The sequence below is a fragment of the Abramis brama genome, assembly GCF_963993115.1.
Source record: "Abramis brama genome assembly, chromosome: 15".
NCBI classification, from domain to species: Eukaryota; Metazoa; Chordata; class Actinopteri; order Cypriniformes; family Leuciscidae; genus Abramis; species Abramis brama.
Window position 1 is genome coordinate 27131970 of NC_139977.1, and position 24153 is coordinate 27156122.

A 24153-nucleotide genomic window follows, 5' to 3' on the forward strand; every position below is an offset into this window, starting at 1 on the left:
TTACACAAGCCTCTTGAGCCACTGAATATCCTCATCACCCTGCGTGTGTACGTTCCTCAGCAGGCTAAAAGCTCTCATTATGCGGAGAGTACAGTATGTGTGACATGACAGATCTCTTTTAACAGGAAGTCTGCTTTAATGGTTTGGAAGTCCAACACAGTCCTGAGAATCAAATCAATATTGTCTGTAGATGAGATTCATTCTGAAACAACAATGTACACTTGTGTTAACCTGGTATAGATAAAGTATGATAGGATTTTGAGTATAATAAGATTATATGAATCTTGAAAGGAAATGTCCGGGTGATATCTTCAAGTCAATGATTATTAGCTGCAAAATATAACATTTTAATAAAAAAATAAAAAAAATAGCATTAATATAAAGAGGACTAAAGATATTATATATATTTAAATATATAATAATCACATTTTAGCATTGTATTTATTTATAATAGTATTATTTGCCTTTTTTAAAAGATTTTATGGTGAAATATGACATTTCTTCATAGCTTTCATAATATCGCAATTGTGCACAATCCACACAATAATCTTTAGAACAATTTTTATATGTTATTTTTTTTACATATTGTCTTGTTATACATTTTAGCATGTCATTTGAGGTCACATGTTCCCTACAGGGCAGTTTAGGCACATCTTAAACCTCTTAGAGTTAAATTGCTACTAAATATTTCCTCTTCAAATCCTGCTAATCAGGATTATGTGCAGATAAGTAATCATAACTTGAGAAGATAAATTCCAAGGACCATGTTTTTTTTTGTCCCGTTCACTTTTTTTCTTGCTCTTTAAACTCATGTGTCTTTGCTTAATTAGATTTCTCAAGCGGCTCCCTTTGTCCGGGCATGCTAATGCAATTACTCCCCTCTTCCTCTCAATTAACAATTAATCTTTGCCCAAAACCGGCCCACAACTGTACTGTACGGAAGAGCAGGCAAACTGAGCAGGAGGATAAACAAGGACTAGTTGTTCCTTCGCTAGTTGCCCGTAGGCACCATCCGCCCATCGCCCCAAAGGAGAACAGGGGATGCTGGGAAAACCATACACAGAGTGAAGCTAAATCAATCTCTTACCCAAGTTATTACACACACTGCTTCATTCTCCAGTGAATTTAAAGCAACTCTGGCAGATTAAAACAATTTGCACAAACATGGTTTTGGCCTCTGTGTTCCACGTCTCACGCTCTGTCTCTTTCGGTCTCTTTGCCCGTCTGTCCTCGGTCTTGCGTGTGTTTGTGCACACATGTATATCTGATAGCGCCTGACAGACACGCTATAATTACACAGATGCTTATGCATCATGGTCTTACACACTGCGGATCAGCGTATCCGTTCATTAAGTGTTACACATGCAGTGATCATGATGTTTCATAACCTGTATTTAGTTTTGCTGCACACCTAATGATTGGATAAGATCAGAGCATCATTGGGAAACTGCTTAAAACATTTATAAATGTTTATAAACAAAATATTTGTATAATTATTATATTAAGTAGGCCTAAATAAACAGGAACAGGATAAAACACCCAATCCAAAAACAATTTAAATATTAAAAATAAAATGTCTCACTACATTTTATACTGTATGGTAACACTATAGTTTAGGGTCCAATTCTCACTATTAAGTTGCTTATTAGCATGTTGCTTGTTTATCAGTACTTATAAAGCACATATTAGTGCCTTATTCTGCATGATCAGATTTTACATCCCTTAATCCTATACATAAATTTAACAACTACCTTACTATTAATAAAAATTAGGAGTTATATATATATATATATATATATATATATATATATATATAGTGAGGAAAATAAGTATTTGAACACCCGGCTATTTTGCAAGTTCTCCCACTTAGAAATTATGGAGGGGTCTGAAATTGTCATCGTAGGTGCATGTCCACTGTGAGAGACATAATCGTATGATTTTTTTAACTATTTATTTGTATGATACAGCTGTAAATAAGTATTTGAACACCTGAGAAAATCAATGTTAATATTTGGTACAGTAGCCTTTGTGTGCAATTACAGAGGTCAAACGTTTCCTGTAGTTTTTCACCAGGTTTGCACACACTGCAGGAGGGATTTGGGCCCACTCCTCCACACAGATCTTCTCTAGATCAGTCAGGTTTATGGGCTGTTGCTGAGAAACACGGAGTTTGAGCTCCCTCCAAAGATTCTCTATTGGGTTTAGGTCTGGAGACTGGCTAGGCCACGCCAGAACCTTGATATGCTTCTTACAGAGCCACTCCTTGGTTATCCTGGCTGTGTGCTTCGGGTCATTGTCATGTTGGAAGACCCAGCCTCGACCCATCTTCAATGCTCTAACTGAGGGAAGGAGGTTGTTCCCCAAAATCTCGCAATACATGGCCCCGGTCATCCTCTCCTTAATACAGTGCAGTCGCCCTGTCCCATGTGCAGAAAAACACCCCCAAAGCATGATGCTACCACCCCCATGCTTCACAGTAGGGATGGTGTTCTTGGGATGGTACTCATCATTCTTCTTCCTCCAAACATGTTTAGTGGAATTATGACCAAAAAGTTCTATTTTGGTCTCATCTGACCACATGACTTTCTCCCATGACTCCTCTGGATCATCCAAATGGTCACTGGCAAACTTAAGACGGGCCTTGACATGTGCTGGTTTAAGCAGGGGAACCTTCCGTGCCATGCATGATTTCAAACCATGACGTCTTAGTGTATTACCAACAGTAACCTTGGAAACGGTGGTCCCAGCTCTTTTCATGTCATTGACCAGCTCCTCCCGTGTAGTTCTGGGCTGATTTCTCACCTTTCTTAGGATCATTGAGACCCCACGAGGTGAGATCTTGCATGGAGCCCCAGTCCGAGGGAGATTGACAGTCATGTTTAGCTTCTTCCATTTTCTAATGATTGCTCCAACAGTGGACCTTTTTTCACCAAGCTGCTTGGCAATTTTCCCGTAGCCCTTTCCAGCCTTGTGGAGGTGTACAATTTTGTCTCTAGTGTCTTTGGACAGCTCTTTGGTCTTGGCCATGTTAGTAGTTGGATTCTTACTGATTGTATGGGGTGGACAGGTGTCTTTATGCAGCTAACGACCTCAAACAGGTGCATCTAATTTAGGATAATAAATGGAGTGGAGGTGGACATTTTAAAGGCAGACTAACAGGTCTTTGAGGGTCAGAATTCTAGCTGATAGACAGGTGGTCAAATACTTATTTGCAGCTGTATCATGCAAATAAATAGTTAAAAAATCATATATTGTGATTTCTGGATTTTTTTTTTTAGATTATGTCTCTCACAGTGGACATGCACCTACGATGACAATTTCAGACCCCTCCATGATTTCCAAGTGGGAGAACTTGCAAAATAGCAGGGTGTTCAAATACTTATTTTCCTCACTGTATATATATACATAGATCATTTATTTTGCATACGTTATTTTCTTTTTAATTTCATTGGAAAAGCATGATTTTTGTCTTATCACTTAGAAGAGTAATAGTAGGCTACATCTCTCCTCAACAAACTGCATGCTTTGATACACCTCTAATGATAAAAACAAGGAAAGACCACAGCAGTCTTTTGTGTGTGTGTGTGTGTGTGTGATGGCATTGGTCAAATCCCCATCAGCGGCAGATGTGGAATCTGATCCAATAAATCATTAACTCCTTGGCAATGTGGTTGCTCGCTTATTTTCACCTGAGGTATTTTTGTGAAGGTGCTCCTAGTCTAGAACCAATTATTAAAGAATATCCACTGCTTCACCTTGCACATGCGCCAGTCGGCGTGCCAGAGGGGATAGACTCGGACACTTCCATTTTAGGGAACTCAACTATTTCTCACACCACTGCTTTTTAACACAACTTGAGATTTGTCAGTGTTCTGTGACATTTAAAAAGCACCAACTGGGGTTCTTTCCAATGAAGGAACAGCCTGCTGGGGCTTTAGGTCTTTAGTTATACTTCACTACCTTAAAGTACTTTCCCACTTGGTAAGAAACATATGGCACAGAAATGCTGACTCACGCAAAAGCCCACTTTTTCCAAGCACTGCCTCCTGTAGACCAAAGCAGAAACTGCAGCAGTAAAAGTTCAGTAAGGGGACTGCATTGTTTATGACAAGTGCATGACATTGTGTGACTAATGCACATGGATTCTTCATTGCTAAAGCAAATTTAAAAAGAAAAGTGTAGAGCAGCATTAACGCACGTTGACGTTCCATCTGCAAGACCACTCTGGATAATGAAGGAGGAACGTGGACTATTTAAAACTGATAATTCCACAGATTAGCCTAATCTGTAGCTGTGGCTGTGTGTACAGTAGACATGGACTGGTCGGTGGACATACAGTAAATCCTGCTGCAACAAACCTGCACACTAGGGAACCATGTGAAATGATAACTCATTTTAATTCCATAATGTGGCATACAATATACTGTTTAAAAGTTCATTCAGATATATATAAATAAAGAAATTAAAACTTTATATTTAGCAAGTATGCATTAAATTGATCAAAAGTGACAGTAAAGACATTTATAATATTACAAAACCATTTCAAATAAATGCTATTCATTAAAGAATCCTGAAAAAAGTATGATGGTTCCCACAAAAAGATCAAGATAAATAAAAGTATTCAGCTTTGCCATCACAGGAATAAATTACATTTTGAAATATATCAAAATAGAAAATAGTTATTTTTAAGTTGTAACAACATTCCACAATATTAATGTTTGTTTCTGTATTTGTGTATATTCAACAACAAAAAATGTAGAGGAATTAGTCAGGAATTGATTGATTCATAAGTGGGCGTTTCCTACCAGTCTATCATGGATGACTCCTCCCTTCCTGAAACACGCCCAACACTCATTGGTTAAAACTTTTGCAGACTAGATGATGTCACCTGAAAAGGAAAGTCATTTTGGATGGATTGGATTTTTATTATTATATACTTTTGAATGATATGCACTGATGAATCATGTACATAAATACCAGATATGTGTATTAATTAAAAACGGCCAATAATGATTTTATTTTAAAGCTTTAAGTACATTTAGGTTGATAAATTTCACCATACCTAGCCACTAAATTAAACACTCTCTCTAACCAATGGCACACCCTCCAAAGACAACAAACTTGAACATAGTGATAGGCAGTTGACTACATTTTCTGATTGGCAAAAATTAGTTCATATTCTTTTTTATAGAGCTTAGAGCTGTCACAAAGAGAAATGTGTTTTCTCTGGATTGCCTATTTCAGTGATTTATGTCAGGTACATTTTATGTTTGATATTCCCCTCAAAATAGCTAAAAAGCAATAAAAGAGATACATTAACAAATGTATATTTTATTGGGTCTCAGATTTTGGATGAGTGATGTCACAACGCAAAAGTTCATTATAAAGTTTTGGTGAGCTAATGGCTTGTTGCCAAGTTAATGTACTGAGACGTGTCTTTTGATGTGAAGGAATGAGTTACATTTTCCGCATCTGTATATTCTCACGGGGAGCGTCCAATTACCAATATTTACTGTAGCTGAAAGGAATCTTTTTTTTTAAAAGTTAGTAATTTAACCCACTAATATTAATGTGCAAACCGTGCTAATGTGCTAAAGTCCATGAAGCGTGCTGACAAGCTAACGTAAGTTTGGTCTATAACTGAACTCAAACTGGAGTAATCCTTTTAGAATTAAACAGTTCTTCGCTTTAGTAGTGTGTTTAGGTAGAGTCGGGCCAAAACAAAATGAGATTCGGCCGGGAAACAGCGCTACCATTGTACCTCATGAGAAACAATTGTCATTGAAAATCCACTCAAATCCTGAAGATGTCAGAATGCCGAATGAGGTTTTATACGACAGTGTATTTGTATACCTTAAGTGCTGAAGCTAAATCGATCACACGTTCATTTCAAAAGTGATGCAACTGGTGATGATAATGGGTTGGTGATGATGACATTGGGTAGCAGTAGAAAAGAAGCCCAAGGGCAAATAATTCTTATGCATGTTTATGAAAAGCCCAAGCTTAGTATCACTGCTGTATTTTTGCACTGAGACCAAGAGCTGTTAAGTAATGCAGAAAGACATGTGACAGAGAGAGCGACACTAAAAACAGGACAGATGCTCTTTAGAGAAAGAGGGTAGAAAATTCAAATCCTCCTTTAAGAAGTCTTTGCGTTGTTACACTCTCAGGAGAAATTAAGCCTCTTTATTCGCCCTCTTTCATGTTTGTGCATTTCTCTTTCATGGCTCAACTGTGCGTGCGTGTCGTCCAGACATGAAATTACAGATCTTGGGAATTTGTAATAATCATTTGCCGCTTCATTCCGTTTCCACAGTGAAACGATTAGCTTAAGCAGACACCATAAACATGAAAAACAAGTTCAATTCCAATAACGATTCTGAACCACATTCTGAACCACACTCTCCACCAACTGGTATAATACTTTTTGGAATTTATTTATTTATAAAAAGCAAAGTACCCAAATTAAAATCAAATTAAGAGTTCACGACTGATTCATGGATCATTTGTGATTGTTTTGTAATAAAGAACCGGCTCTTAAGCATAGTTCGAATTACAGGGGGTACTGGGGGGTACTATACCCCCCAATGAAGACCCAGTAAGGGACAGAAATATCAGTTTTGGGGGGGTCAGATAATTTTTCTGATATTGTGAAAAAATATAATTACAGTTACAATACAAGTCAACTCCTATTTTCACTGTAGGAACATTTTAATGTAAATCGATTTCAGACACCCCTATTGTGGACCGTACCATTTTTAACCACCGTGGCTATAAGCAAAGGAGATGGAGAACGACTTCAACTTCTCAAGCAAGTGTCAACGTTGAATGACAAAACGCTAGATTCATAAAGTATCATTCTTTTCAACATTCCTTATTTGTATATTCAAAAATATTTAAAATAATCTAATTTAATACAGTTATAATTTTTCAATGTAAATTATTTAATTTTATTGGTAACAGCCTAGTGTCTAATTATTTTAATTGAATATATTTATCAAATTTAAGAATTTGAAATGAAAGATGGAGCATACATTTAATAAATTTAGGGGAAAATGCCCTTTATAAAGGTACAAAAAAATAAAAAAGTGTTTTCAAACATTGATGTAATGAAACATTGACAATTTAAGCTTGAAGGGAGTAAAGCCTCTGTTTAGGCTATTAAGGAAATGTAATTTTGCCAAAAGAAGAACTTTTATTTTAAATAAATGTTCATTTTAAATCAGCCTACTTCAGTGTGATATGTTACCATATTATCATGCTTAACACTAAGAATTTGAATAATTGTAATGTGATGATCAGATGCAGATATCTAAATCAAAGAATATGGGCGGTTTGCGGGTGGATTATTTATTTTTAACAGTGGATTCGGGTGACTCAAAGTGCACCAGATTAATGAATTTATCTTTAAAATGTACAAAATTTTCTTCCCCCCTAGAGATACCAAGCTCCACCAACAAAAAAATGTGGGAAACACATTAGGCTATACTGTATGATGATCTACAAAAAAATACAAATACATTATTATGATTTTACCACCTCCGCCTCATTTTGAGCCAGGAAAAACCCTGAAATAGGCAATAGGCTTCTTGTAAAGGTATTACTTTTACTAGTAAATAGAATGGTATTTCAGTGCACTTCTAACTTTTGGGAGTTGATCAAAACAGTTCTCTTTTGGATATATAATAACAATATATTCTGTAGCCTACTGATTATCAGTTTGTCGCATGTTTAGACCTTGTATGTGTGGTGCACAACACATGTTGCACTTGGCGATCACGGTGGGGATTGATGTGGACCATGATGGTCATAGAAGAAGTGAAGGAGCAGTACCCCCCAATTATGGTGGGGTAATTCGCACTCTGCTCTTAAGTGTTATTCAGTCGTTCACAGTGTCTCACACTTAAAAATAAAGTTTCTTTATTGGCATCTAAGGTCCTTTAACATTAACAAGGTCCTTTCCATTGCAAAAAAGGGTCTTTATAGTGGAAAAGGGTTCTTTAGATTTTTTTAATATTCTTTCCACTAAAAAAACTGTGCACTGAAAGGTTCTTTGGGGAACTAAAAATCGTTCTTCTAACTGCAAACCCCCCCTTTTGGAAACTTTATTTTTAAGATGCATATAAGATAAAATCCAAAGGAAGACTTCTGCTTAAGTTTTCTTCTTCTCATCTTTCTCTCAGAGAAAAAAGGCCACTCACATGCATCTTTAGAGTTTCAGAACCGATCTCAAGGTCTCAAACTGTACTCAGGTCCACTGAATTCTCCAATCAAAAGTCAGACATCTCAATAAGAACTAAAATATTTCTCATCAAATTCTTGCAAAGCCGGCTCAGAATTCTGTAACCTCACCACTGCGGATCCTCTTCAATGATCTTTCTGCGTTATTCTCGCTCTCTATCATGTCCTAATCCGTCCAGACTGCAGTCTCAGTACATGAGTGTTGCCAAGTCTCTCTTTCCACCCTCTTTTTCTCTCTCTCTGTTCCCATCGCTCTATATTTCATTTACTCATTTAGCAGATGACCTTCAACAGTGAACAGACGAACACTGGACTACTTCCTAATGAACTGTCATTCTCTTCAGAACGTACTAACCCTGTAGCCACTGCTGCATCTCCTTCTTTCATCTGCACTCTCTCTCTCTCTTCCTTCACTGACTGCTAGCCTTCCTCTCTCACCCCACCGTTGGCACACATCAAGCTCATCCAGTATGAACCTGGATCTGTTTAAGCTCCACTCTTTCCCTGTATAGATCTACAGTTGTGTTTAGTCTGGAAGTTAGATGGGGATGAATGGACTTCATTCCTTCCTCCCACTTCTGTTTCCTCCACACAACAGACTTTCTCCTTCACACCACATTGGCTCCAGCGCTAAGCTAGTTATGACTACTAGAGTGAATGATTTGTTTAACCATTTTGAGCAAATAAAGGCTATCCATCCATCCATCCAATCAGCATATTAGAATTGAAGGATCATGTGACACTGAAGACTGGAGTAATGGCTGCTGAAAATTCAGTGTTGCAATCACAGGAATGAAATCAATTTTAAAATACATTCAAAAGAAAAAAATGTAATAATATTCCAAAATATTACTGTTTTTACTATATATTTGATCAAATAAATGCAGATATATGCTTGATGAGCATAAGAGAATGTCACATACCTCTGTGATAAAGAATATTAAGCGGGAGATCATGTAGAGTGGAAATTAATTGGATGGAAACATCTGACGGTACAATATTACTGGTTAATATAATTTATCTTTATGCACATGGCCTTCAGATGTTTTCTGAAAGAATATATTTACAAAATGAGTGCATAATTGCCACCATACTTTTTACCAGATTGTATAATTTATGTTTCCAGCCACACATGTCTGCATGTTTGGAGATAAAGATGTCACATGAGATCAAGAATCATTTTAAACATGGAAGTGGGAACAGTGCTGGCCCAAAGACACCAGAGAGAAAGAGAGCGAGAGATGTCAGCCATTTTTAAATCAATGTGCTTTTAGGCTCTCTGCTGGTATTACACTGAGACCAATCTGTCATAGGAACAGTACAGTGTGTGTGTGTGTGTGTGTGTGTGTGTGTGTGTGTGTGTGTGTGTGTGTGTGTGTGTGTGTGTGTGTGTGTGTGAGATATCTGCATGCATTTCTCTCTGTGTGTGTGTGTGTGTGTGTGTGTGCACGCAGCACAGCACTCCCACTGGAATGAATAAGCCAGCATGACTAAATATGGTCCTTTAGATTAAAGAACGTGTTAGAGGTTAATGAAGTAGCTTCTTCCTTTTAAAATTCTGAATGGATTAGTTGTAAAACTACATTGACCGCCCATCCCGAAAAGATCTAACTAATCAAAATTTCAGCCTCATCCTGCATTGATAGTTGCTGTGATTTGTTGTGACTGTGTTGGAAACCTTTGAGCCTGGATGCTCTCCGTCAATTGTGCTGCACGAATAAAAAAAAAAAAAAAAGTTTCTTGATCACAGACTTGATTATACGAGATCAGACAGCTCTGGCAGTCTCAGATGCTTTTTTTAGCTATGAGGACAGTCGAACCCCCCCAAACATAAGAACAGAGCGGAGCAACATTTTTAGTCTCTAACAGAAGTCTGTTTGAGATAGAGACATCACTGAAACATTAGACTGTCACTCAGATCTCACGGTCGTCCCATTATTGCTATCACCAAAATGTCACTATAGATGGTGGTCCTGATACATTTCAATTTGTTTAAGCCCCTAAAAGTTTATTTGACAGCAATATCTTACTGACAGGTTTATCGAACATGTTTTATGACATACAGGTTGTACTCAACCAGAATAGATGTGTCAAAAAAAGGGGGCAGATAACAAAGTATGTGCATGACCTATCGAAATGCACCAGTGTTTTATTCACTAATTATTAAATGGACATCTCAAACATTTGTATTTGTGACAAATATTAAATAATGTAGTCACAATATTGAAATAAAGCATATAAATCCATGTAGCCTATAAATTCACGCAGCATAATCCACCATTCACATAGTTTTTGTTTCATTTTTTGTACACTACTGTTCAAAAGTTTAGGTCAGTAAGATGTTTTTTAAAGAAATTAATATTTATATTCTGCAAGGATGCATTAAATTGATCAAAAGTGAGAAAAATTTCTGTTTAAAATAAATGCTGTTCTTTTGAACTTCCTATTCATCAAAGAATCCTGAGAAAAATGTCTCACGGTTTCTACAAAAATATGAAGCGGCACAACATTTTTCAACATTGATAATAACATTGATTAATTAAAAAAAATTGCTGCTTCCTCCTTTAAAACAACATCCTGTAGCTAACCTGTATTTATCTCATGTTTTAAAATGTCCGATTATATAAATAATTTACCATATGTACTTGCTGAAATGTCAAACCTGTAAGATGATCGTGCCAGGTCATCATTTTACATCAAACATCGCACACTGTTATATTTGCCTGAAGGAAATGTTTTACAGGATCTAGGTGACACCCTCCCCGTGTGCTGAAGGGAATGAATTTCCCATTACGACCCACATGAGGCTGTTCATTTGTGTGAATGATCACAGACTTGCTGAGCGATGTTGTCTGGGATCAGGAGTTTGGCATTTGAATCATGGGAGATCAACTATCTGACACAACCATTAACTGTGGCCTTGATCAATAATTTAACTCTGGTAATTTAGGCTCTATAATTAGGGATAGTGGATGATGTCTTGGCTGCTTTCTAGGTTGTGGCTATCGTAGTGATGTTGCCAGATGGAAATAACAGGCAATTACTGTCTCTTTCTCAGTCTCTCCATCTAATATGGGCACCACCTGAGTCAAACACACTTGATTCAAGGTGTATTCCCTGAAATCAAGTACACAAAGTAAATTTATATTGTTTTAAAGATATTTTACAGGTAAACAAAACAAAAAATATGATTGAGGCATGACAAATCTGTTTTGAGATTTCGGCTGATTGGCTTTTTCATGTCACATTTTTTTTCAGACGAGTGGAAAGTAGGGCTGTCACAGTACCAAGTAGTTTACTCTTTGTTTGTTATAATGAAATACGCATTCTGACTAACTTACTCTGATAGGCCATTGCGTTCATGCGCTCAACAGATATGATTTTACATTTGTAAATACACGCTGTAAATAGAAACCTTTGATGCTCAAGAGTGAGCTCAAACAAACACGAATGAGAGAGTTTGAAAGTAGCATCTATCAGGTACTGAACATACCCGGTACTACCGGTACTGGTACCATCAACTTTTTTTACAGTGCTATGCATAAGTTTAGACACCCATGCTAAAGTTGACTAAAAAGAGGAATAAAAAAATCATCTTTTGGAAATTGAACTTAATGCCTTAATTAAAAAAATTAGGAAAAATCCAACCTTTAAGGACACCAATTTTCTTTGTGAATGAATAATGTATCGTAAATAAATAAATGTTCTTCCTTAAAATACAGGGTGCATAAGTTTGGACACCCCTATGTTAAATTCCCATAGAGGCAGGCAGATTTTTATTTTTAAAGGCCAGTTACTTCGTGGATCCAGGATACTATGCATCCTGATAAAGTTCCCTTGGCCTTTGGAATTAAAATAGCCCCACATCATCACATAGCCTTCACCATACCTAGAGATTGGCATGGAGTACTTTCCATAACATCATCTCTCAATGCAAATCAAACCAGCTATTAGGCTAACTGAAATAAAACCATGCCAATCTCTAGGTATGGTGAAGGCTATGTGGTGATGTGGCTATTTTAATTCCAAAGGCCAAGGGAACTTTATCAGGATGCATAGTATCCTGGATCCATAAAGTAACTGGCCTTTAAAAATAAAAATCTGCCTGCCTCTATGGGAATTTAACATAGGGGTGTCCAGACTTATGCACCCTGTATTTTAAGGAAGAACATTTATTTATTTACGATACATTATTCATTCACAAAGAAAATTGGTGTCCTTAAAGGTTGGATTTTTCCTAATATTTTTAATTAAGGCATTAAGTTCAATTTCCAAAGGATTTTTTATTCCTCTTTTTAGTCAACTTTAGCATGGGTGTCTAAACTTATGCATAGCACTGTAAGTACCGACTGGTACATTTGACAACCCTACACGTGAAAAATACACTTTAAAGTATTTGTTTCATTGCACTTTATCTATTAGCGTCTGCACACTTCAATTACAATAAATGTATTAAAGGCTGTTTTCTTAATATGAGTCAGAAATCCCCACTAAATTAAACTTTACAGTTTTATTCCGATCTATATTCTAAAGTTTTTTTTACTGAGGGTTTTGTTCATCATTGACCTGATGATATTTTAATCCTTAAAACATGGTGAATTATTATTATTATTATTTTTTTCTGTGGCTGTTGACAGTATTTTCTGGTTTACAATGGATCTATGGAGTGATAAAAAGATATATCAAAAATCCCTTTTGTAAAAACCTTTGACTTAAAAAAATGAAACAAGGGTTTTATCCGATTTTCAGATTTCTGTTCTGGGAGTGTATGCAAATTAGTTCATATTTAGTTAGGTAATGCCTTATTTACATATTTAAACTTATGCAAAAACATGTTTGCAATTCTTGTGCAAAAATTTTTTTGCAAGCATTCACCAAGGGTGTCTTGCCTTAAAAATGATCGGTCAACCAGCACTATGAGCATGTTAACATATGATCCTTTATCGTTATTTTCTGTATGCGATGCCCATGTGACTATATTTTTCCTTGCTTTAAAAAAGACTGCTAATCAATGTAAACTTTGACAAATAAATAAATGGTCCACTGTATTTTGGCTATATTAGACTTGTACTATATGAAAGAATTTAATCGATCCAGCTTTCCCGTAGCTGCATTTTTAATAGCGCTTATTGTTCATGTTGAAGATGTACAGAATGATACATCAATGAAAACGGGAAGCTTGAACAAGATCTACCTAGTTTAATGTTACACGTATAACAAATGAACTGAGCAGAGGCCAGATATTTGATATAAATATATCAAAAATGAAAGCTGTGAATAGAATTTAGGCCTCTAGGTCATAGAAAATGCCAAGTTTGATATCATCGTTGCTTGCTGCTAATGAGTGTACACAGTCAGGGCCATAGCTGGGGTATCCGGGGCCCTAATGCAGGTTGTTGCTGTGGGCCCACTTTAAATCATGTTACAGGGCGGATGCCCCCCTATGTTGATGTTCCCCCTCGATTGAAATCACGGGGCCAGAATCGTCACCTCCTTTCGCCCCGCTAGCGTCGGCCCTGTAAGTGGTAAATGGAGTAAAGCTGTTTTAACAGAAGCTAGCAGTTTGTGTTGTTGTTTTGTCCCATGTTCTTGTGTTACATCCAAGAATCGATTGCCTCTACCCTCAGACCATAAGTAAGGTCTGTTTGGCATTGAAATATGAGGACTTGGGCATGATAGGTTTTAGAAACCTGTTTTAGAAACCTTCCACACAAGGCTGGTTTTAAAATAACATACAATGTAAGCTGCTAATGTAACATGGGCCTTGTGTCTCATGTTATTATTGATAGGTTTGTAAAGTATCTGTTCTAATTCTTTCCTTTGAAAGTCACCATAAAAAAGTGTGTGTGTGTATTTAAAAACTTTTATGTTAGATGTGATTAATCAAGATTTGATATAGGGGTTTTGAATTGTATGAATGACATTATCTACTTACTTTTTGTTAGTGTTTTGAACCATTTTGACGGATAGACGAGATGGGAAGAAGAAGCCAGGGTGAATTAAGAGAGCTGCTCTGTGCCTTGTTCAGGCCTCAGTGTGCCACAGCTCAGATTAAAAGAGCAGAGGAGTTGAGGTTATCACGCTTCTGAGACTAAAATAGACCCTCTGCAGCCCAGACCGGCCCAGCCCAGACCGAGATGTGCAGGGAGGATGCGCCACTTAGGGCATGTAAAGATGGAGAGATCAGGCAGCAAAAATCGTTCATCATTTCTGTTCCACATCAGCACTCATTCCAGCCCAGCACGTGTTTTTACACCCTTCACGAGAGTCCACGTTCCTCCACAGTACTGAAACAAACCAATGAAGAGAAGGGAAAGATCAGAAAGAAACTTGACTTTTACATCTGAAGAAGATATCTGAACAAATGCAAGCAGTGCTTGAACACACAAAAGTCAATGCTGATTCATGTTTTTACTGCATTGTTATACAGCTGCTGAGGTGTTTTGGGTGGTTGCTAGGGCATTGCTACAGGATGTGGTTGCTAGAGTGTTCTGATTAGTTGCTAGGGCATTGCTATGTTGTTCTGGTTGCTAGAGCATTGCTACATGGTTTCTTAGGTGTGATTGGTGGCTCAAGAGTATTACTATGCTGTTGCTAGGGAGTTCAGGGTGGTTGTTAGGGCATTGCTCTATGGTTGCTAGGTTATATCAGTTGGTTACATTGCTAGACCATAGCTATGCAGATCCTAGGGTGGCCAAAGTGGTTGCTAGGGTATTGCTACATGGTTTCTTAGATGTTGGTTGTCCTAGCGTATTACTATGCAGTTGCAAGGGAGTTTAGGGTGGTTGCTATGGTGTTCTGGTTGCTAGGGCACTGGTACACTGTTTCTTAGGTGTTCTGGTTGGTTCTATGGCATTATTATGCAGTTGCTAGGGAGTTTAGTGTGGATGCTAAGGTATTGCTATGCGGTTGCTAGGGTGGTCCACATGGGTGCTAGGGCATTCTGGTTGGTTGCTGTGGTGTCCTGGTTGCTAATTATTAACACCACCAATGAAACAAGTTAGATACTACTGTACATATGTTGTGACGTCTTGTTTTTATTCTGGTTATATAATTCAAAAGAACAAAACAAAAGGCCATAAATCATCACAAACATGCTATGGCTTACAGGAAAACCCACTAATGGATAAAAGATTAAAGAATGATATCTGTTCCATGTGAAAAGATTTTATACGATAAAGATATTTTATCCAATTCCAAGAAACAAACATCAGAATGTCACAACAGCAATAAGGCGAGCTTGAAATGCACCACAGATGGACAGACACGTGAGGGAACACGTTTGTTGTCTGAAGCCAGATTATGGCGAAAAACAATGTTTACAAGGAGGCTTACTAAATATCCCATTTCTTATCAAAGAGAATAAATCGCTCTGCCCTCTTCCCCTCACGCTCATCTGATCCATTAAAATTCAGCAGGATGTCCCAGATTTCAGCACATTGAATCATGATGCTCTGACAACTCCTGAACCTTTGCAGACCTTTTCTGTGTTTCTGAAGAAAGAAAATGCATTTATTCTGTTGGTGAGAAATGCTGCAGCGAGATGACCTTTCGATCAGCTGCCTTTCTCTTCACAAAGCTTTTGAACTTCAGTAATCGAAGTGTCAGATGTTTTGTACTCTGAGGTAAAACATAGCCGGCAGGGTTGAGATGCCAAATCCTTTACACACACACACGGCAGCGACTGAAGGAATGTTTTCATTGATCGTTACTTTGGCTTGAATTAATAATGTCTCTAGTCACTGAATAACATCAGGGACTCATCAGAGAAAACTGCCTCCTAGTTGTAAAGTCTGGACTGTTACATGGCATTTCTACTATAGGTCTGAGCTTAGTAAACACTACATTGTGTGTTTGTGTATGTGCATGCATCATAAAACTGTGGTTTTTAGAGTTACATTCCTCTTAAAGAGACAGTTCACCCCCCCAAAATTAATTATGCATCATTTACTCACCTTCATGTTGTTCCGAAGTGTATGGTTTTCTTTTTCTGTGGAGCACAAAAGGATATTAAAATTCTGTAAAAAAAAAACAACAACAAAAAAAAACTGTAAAATAATGCTTCTAGTGAATTTAGGCAACAAAATATTCTAATTTACAGTATACAAATGGATATTCATTTTGAGATTACATTTAACAGTGTACAGTAAATTAGGGTTTTGAGCATTAGATAATATAAATGTCAAAATAGGAAATTTTAATATCAAAATACAACATTAAATATCCATTATCTGATGATATACACAGTATATCCAAAATCAACTGATACAACACATAAACAAATCTGTTTTGGTAGGAAAATATTGTGCATCCCTACAATTTCACTTTATTCATACCTCACATTTTCCTCTACTTCTTGTGCGATTTTAATGTTCTTTTATTCGGTGCTTTTCACTCCATTTGAATCTTCACATCTATCACTATTCCCCCTCCCCACAATAAATCCCTCATCTTTCCTTTTTCCGGATTTCTCACACATATTTCACTGACAGCATAGGCCACCCATTGGTTCTCGTCTCTATAAGACTGTCAGGTCGGTATGAGTAGGACATGAAAGTGCTAAATGGCTCCGTGATGGGCTGAATCAGAAGGTTTAATGACAGCCGGTGAGGCTGCGCTCAAAGTTCTAGCCCATTCTCTGTCACCCCATGGGGGTCCGGTTCACAGGCCCTCACGGAGCGCAGAGAGGCTGATGTCATTTCCATGCGGCAGTTTGCCAGGCACACTGTAAAAAGCCGTCTTCCTCTAGAACAGTAAGAACCCCTCAAAGCAAACGCAGTGAGTCACATTTCCTCTTCTGCGCAAAGCCCTTCCACTTCATTTAGCTTGTTAGATTGTGTAAAGATTCTTGCACAAGATGCATCTTAAATCAGTAAGCAAAATATGGCTGCATAAAGCCGAACACATCAACATAATGTTATACCACTAATATGGTTCTTACTGTATTTCAAGATTTCCACTGCTAATTAAAGATTATATATACATACTTGTATGTATATTGCAAACTACTTCTGAATATGTTTTGGGGCCACTGTATATAGAAACAACACCAGATTTTTTCGGGGAATAACAAAGGAAGGACATACCTGCAGCTATTTTCTTCCTTTGTCATTGTAATGAGTCCAGTCATGGATTTTAATCCCAGCAAATCAGTCCCTGTTAATCCTTGACAACCTTTTAATAGAGGTTATACACATACACAATGTCCAGTTAGAGTAACGGAAGCTATGTCAGCATAAGAAATGTTCAAATGATGAAGTTCGCTTTTATGCATGAAGTGTCTCTAAACAGAGATGTTATGAAGATACAGCTAATTCTGTTAGAATGAGTTTGCTTACTGTGAACTGACTAATATACTCTTTAATGAGGATTAGAGATTCACATACGCAAATGTGATTGAGACAATCGGAATGTCTCTTTATCATCTACAAATCTCTCTCTATCTCTCCTTGTCCTGTGATATTTATATAGCAACACAGGGTCACTGGAAAAACGTGCCTGGGGCAGCATTTCTGCAAAATGATTACGTTGCTCGTTTTGCAACACTGCCAAAGTGTCTTTTATCATGACTTGTGTTTCACTGGATTTGTACCCGAGCGCTTTGCTTCACATGTGCAGTGCTGTACCAGGTGAGCTACAGAGCAAGCTTATACATCACAAAAGCCATACATATGGAGCTGGTTATTTAAGGAAAACGTTTAAATGTATTAGTTTATAAATCATGCACTATGGTAAAAGTGTGTTGAGGTCATAAAGTATTGTGCAAGAAACGACACAAAAATAAGACTTTAATCAATAATCTGCCCCTGTAATCATAATTTGTGTGAAAAAGAACACATGTTGTTGTTTTACTGCCATTAGCGCTAATTTCAGTTCAGCAAAGCTAATGTAGTTTTGATCATAATTATGATCACTATTTTACACAATTCCCTCCTTTTGTCAAGGTCACTCTGCATCCATCCAGCAGCCTACTATGTAACATTAGCAATGCTAATAGGCTAACGTGTGTCTGCCTGTTAATCTTTTCTTTTTATTTATTTATAACTTTTCCTGTCTTTTTTGGGTCTTAAAGCAGTCGTTAAACCCTTAGATGTTGTTAGCTTCTATTTGTGTGTGTGTCTGTGTGTGTGAGAGAGAGAGTCTATTTGAATTTTGTGTCAGTGTATTCGTGGTTAGCTCTGCGCTTGTTTGAATATGCACATTACAACATGAGTTTGACTGTAGAGTGCATACTATACAAACAAATATGCTTTATGTAAATTTACAAATGCTTGACTAATGTACTGCATGTGTAAGTGCATGATCTTGTACACTAGTAACCTGCAGTATATACTTATAGTCAATACTCAAGTTAGCATCATATATCTGTTCCATTAAACATGATGCTTTTTAGGTAGCTAACTATAAACTTAATAGACTGGGTTGTCTCTGTATCTCAATAAAACTGCACCTATTATAAAAACACAATTTTTGCACACATTTGGTACTTAGAAAGTGTTCATTTTGGACCCTGGATGTGTACCTTTGAGTGCGATTCTTCATGTATGTTAGTACAGATATAGTCTGCGATGATATGTGTTTTAGCGGTGTGTGAGTGTACTAAGCATGCGTGCGTGTGAGATAGTGCTGGAATGGTGATGGGTCAGGGCGCTGTGAAACATCAGGCCTCACAGCCGTTGGCTAATTTTAGCCCTTGTGCACTGTACACCGCTACAGTATCTCTCGCACAGGCAGATTAATAGAGTTACAGAAGCCTCTACTGTATCACTGCTGTTGCCCGAGCCATTCCCAGAGACAGCGGTGGGAGGAGAGAAAGAAAGAGTGTGGAGATACAGAAGGAGGTCGAGAAGACGAATAGAGAGGAAAACAAGAGAAAGTATGGAGCTTGAGCAGCGGTTCCTACAGAATTCTGGTTTAACAGTTCATCAGGTTCGCATAGGAATAAATGGGAGATTGATGTGATTAACGAGTTTTTAAGTAAAACGTGCAACACAGTCTTTTTGGAAAAACATGTGCCTGGCGAAATTTCTGTCGTTTCTTGCATGTTCCGCGATACTTTCAAACTGAAACGTCTAGTGAGTGGCACAAAAAGTACATTCAGTTTTATTCAAAACAAATGACCAATTCAGCTACCTTTTATTACGTTGGTTGTTGTATATATTTCATCAGTTTGAAAATTAAATGGTGAGTGGCGCTAAAAGATGAATGCTCTCATTTGAAAATAAAGTGCCACATAAACTAAACCATACTCTAAACGTAACCATGTATTCGTTTAATATGATTTGTATGTATAGGTTTTGAAGTTTTTCTGAAATGTAAGTAGAGGCATGTTTTCAATCAGCCTAGGTTGAAAATGTGTTCATAAACTGATTGGATTTAACATGCTTTTACCTTAAAGCAAATGCAGATTCTTTTTACTGGTTCTAGTTTAATCCACAGAATGAACCTCTCAAAATGACTATGTTGTATCGCTATTATAAGTGACCCAGCAACATTTTATCCCCCTTTTTGGGGGGATAATGTATTTATCATAAGTATTTTTTTTTTTTTTTTTTTTTTGTAGTTCTCTATATGAAAATTGACCATAGTTGGTTACCAATCAATGGTTACCATAGTAAACATAGCCTATATAAGAGAAACATATATATAAAGAAGACAAAAGGGAAAAAACAATACTTGCATATACAAAGTTCTGTCATGAAACCCTGGATGTCACAGGCTGAGAGGTCCTTAACTCAATCTGTATGCAATCACTTCATTCTCTATAGGGCACAGCTGATTGGTTCAGTAGCCAATGAGCTCACTGCTCAATCTTAAAATACTACTTCAGCATTTGCTGTAGTAGTTGCAGCACTTTCAGAAACCCTCCTTCTTCCCCAGCTCCACCTGTATAGATCGCTATATTGTACAGCAGCAGCATGTTTTACTTGTGTGTTGTATATGTATCGGCAGTAGCAATAACCAACAGCAGCAGCAGTGTAGCAGATCTATTCCGCCAAGACCAAACATATCAACATTGTCATATCCATTACCATGCCAAACACACTGAGAGTTGTCATCACAGAAATGCATTAATTTGGTTGCATTCCTCTGGGAGACCTTTGCCTTAGGATACACTGCTCTCAGAAGCCTGATCATACTTCCCATGAGGCACTAGGGCACAGTGGAACACGACTTACAAACCCACTGAGGTTTATACATCCGGGACAGATAACACCATTATGGAGGATGCAACTGATACATAATCAAATCACTAACTAGAGGAATCTGCTTCCAAACACCACAAACCAAGAGGAGAACAGAACGATAAACAGACTAGTTTGAGAAGGAGAGCGAGCTGGAGAATAATTGATATTAAGTAAGTGTAGACCGCCCAAGGCTTGCTCTGGCATTCACCGATCTCTCTGCTTGACTCTATTGCCTACTTATTACCATTATAAACTATTTTTCTTTCTTTTTTTATGTCTATTCCTCCTACTCCATTTGGTTTGTTCATCTGCTGCTCATTTGAAAGAAACATCAATCTCACTTTACATTTATAAGTATATGAGTAAATACTGAGAAGTAGCTATTCAAACTCGAAAACTGTGTCATCAGGAGACATGTGGCCTAAAAAAGGGGTTTTCAGACTGGAGGCTGGGGGGTCCATGCAAAAGTTTATAAAAAAAAAAAATTGTGCAAAAATGTTTTACTTCTTTGAATATATAATTGAATAATAACTGAATACTTAAATTGATTAAAATAATTAAATGTAAAATTATTTGTTTAATTGTTTATGATTATTTTATGAAATAGACTGTAAGGCAAGACTCACTATTACTATTTTTCACACTTAGGGTTATAGATTTGAACAAAACCCAAACACCAAGTATAATACCTCAAATCAAGCAGCTTGTAGACAATACTAATACTTCAGACGTATGATTTTCACCTGGCGGACGATAATGAGATTGCAGAATGTCTGGACTCTGGACTGGCTCATGTGTTCGATCCGTGTCCGTGGCAGTGCCTGGTAGGGGTTATCTGATGCTGGTGGTCTGATCTTTTAAGTGCTGTGTGCCCTTCCACCAGTAACCTTGAGCATTAATCGAGTGTTGTTGGTTCGTGTTCCCATAGTGCTTTGCTTCTACACAACGCTGTTGTTTGTTATAGAGATCAAAGCGGAAACCTGAAGGAAAAAATGTAACACACATTATTTTTTATGTAAACTCCAAAATAATGTCTTTAAGCTATTATTATTCAATATGGCGAAATTGCTAATACAATTGAGCTAACTCTTTTATCCAAAGTGACTTACAGGAAAACAATCGTGGAAATGGTCCCTTTGGAGAAACCTGGGGTTAATTGCTTTGTTCAAGGGTAGAATGGGGATAAAATGCAATTAGGATCTCAGTAGCTCTCATGTTGGTGAATCACCTCCAACCACCCTACGACTCAAGCTCGAACATTTAGCTTAGAAATACAACATTTTAACTGTTAAGTCATGAAGAATACATGAAGATGTGAACGCAGACACATCTATCTCCAAAATGTGTCAGAAAGCAATTAATAAGCCAACAAGTATGGATTCCACAAGGCAACCATACTAAAGTTGCTACTACAGACATTAGCATAAACAGCTTCCTTCTACAGCTAGTTTTCCCTTTCAGGTCAAAAAATGGCATGGCAGAGCAATAGTTTGAGGATAATCTTGTAGAGAAAGTTAGTTAGCTACAGAACATTGTCAGCATGTCTATAGCTAGCTACTTGAATAACAACACATTTGCTTTAAAATTACCACTTGTTACTAGACTTGTTAGCACTATAGAGCAATGCAAGGGTGCATGTTAAATATGTTTAACTGGGCCGCACACTTGCAGTGCATTGGCTAAACATTAGTGTCTTCTTTGCATACCTGTGTAAGGTTTTTTGTTATAATCCTCACCAGAGAAATCTGGTGTCTGTCTGTTTGTGAATATTGATTTAAGATTGGATTGATTAATTGGCTTTGAGGGCCTTTTCCATGTCAGCACTTCCTGATATTGTTTGTCAGTCCCATGAGGTGTATTTACATGACCCAGAAAACCAATATAGATACAATGCTAGTCATATGTATATAAGATACAGCCATTTCCACAGGCCAATTTGAAGGTTAATGTGTTTTGACAATATTCTTGATCCCACAGCTCAATGACTATTACAGCTTTAAATTAGGAGGTGCCACTGGATTTGACTCTTAGACATTAGACTTAAAAAAAAAAATTAAAGTTAAAGTATATAATGTCTGTGTCACTTAATTCACCAAAATGAATAAGGGTTTCAAACAGTTCAAACCACTCCCTTCTGCCATTGGTTAAAAAAAAGAGAGAAAGCACCCAAACTCACACCATTGACTGAGGCACTGTTGCTATGTTGATATGACACACTTTAAAGGCATGATGGAGCTACATTCACAACACATTTAACTTCCATAATGTGATGTATTTTAGAGTAAAAAAGCAGGAAATGATGTAGGGCAGGCTTTTTCTCCACCCTCATGGCATTGGGTACATGACTATAAGGTATAGAAAGTAATTATATTTTGATTAAACCATTGACAATTAGACCAGGGACATTTGAGAAAGTAAATATGGTTAACTTTGATGTTTTCTTGAGTATGATGATATATGGACATATGAGTTCAAATATCAATTCTCATTAGTAAAATGCATTTGTGACGAAAGAAATTCAACACCCTCTGTATTTCATAAAGAAATGCTTCTGTATCACATTACAAGCGTCAAACTATAAGAGAAATTTGCCAAGACAGTTTGGCAGTCTGTTCTGTTATCACATAATGACGCCTCAGCTTCTCTGCGGTAACTCAAAAATAGTGTGAGACTACAAAAGGTCACCACATCTTACTGTGGGTTTTGTGGAGCATAAAATGAACTTAACCCATCACCGCAGCGTGCAGGCCCATACCATAAGCGGCCATTAAAATGACATCAAATTCACACCTTAGTAATTCCAGCCATATGTGGAGAGCGAGAGCAATTTCATAGACATAGATAACAATTACTTTCAGCTTCAAATCCTACCTTAATTTGGCAGGGGAAATCTCCACAGCAACACAGGGTTTATCATGCAAAACCAGTTAACACTGAAGCTGGGAAAAACATAAGTAGAGATCTTTTTTGAGGTGGTAAGTATTGAGTTTCTCCGGCTAGGGCTGTATAATGAAATAACTGGCCCGGATAGAAAAGAAACTGAGAGATGTGTGGAGTTAATGGGCTTTTCATGCAAATGAGGGATGGCTGAATTAGTGAGGGTGCCCACGGAGGCATTCAGGAGAGAAGATCGGCTTTGTTCTGAGCCATGGCTGTTGAAACCTTTTATCCCATGCCGTTCGCTAACGATGGACGATTGCACTAAGCTATAACATGAGCTTGTTTGATTAACCAAGACAATCGGTCTCTTTATTCATGTTGGATGGGAGGTGATGTTTAAAAGTTTCATCCTGAATTGCAATGTCAGAATATTTCATAGTAGTGAAGTGGCATGCTCTTAAAAAGTCAATATGAAATCAGCATAGGCTCATTGGAATAGCTCCATATATATCGCCTTTTTTTTCCTTTTTTTTTCTAAAACTCCAAAAACTTACCTAAACATACAATTCACTGTAGTTTCCAGCTGAAATGAACTCTATTGCCAGTAAAACACCAACAAAATACCCTGGTATAGCACTGCACTTGTTACCTACAACAAACCAACATAAAACGATGCCAGATTCATGTTCATCTGTTTCAGATCAAACTAAATTCGCCTTTAACGCTAGGACATTTCACTGGACATAAAAGTGTTGCGAAACGTGCAAGGGGCAACATAATATAATTTCACAGAAAAATCACCAAAGGCACATTTTTCCAATTAACCTGGGTTGATTAAAATGAT

At 37.3% G+C, this 24153-nt stretch overlaps 1 protein-coding gene and 1 long non-coding RNA gene across 3 annotated transcripts in view; one reads left to right on the top strand and one right to left on the bottom strand.

The window, feature by feature from the left end:
- The window catches only part of hcn1 (hyperpolarization activated cyclic nucleotide-gated potassium channel 1), a 100793-nt gene that overhangs the window by 22277 nt on the left and 54363 nt on the right, over positions 1-24153 (top strand). The window lies entirely within an intron of this gene.
- Positions 13426-17467, bottom strand: LOC311097840. Its single transcript, XR_014609333.1, has 4 exons — positions 17328-17467; positions 16197-16231; positions 14177-14528; positions 13426-13757 (listed from the first exon to the last, which is right to left on the bottom strand). It is a non-coding gene; the product is annotated as an uncharacterized lncRNA (long non-coding RNA).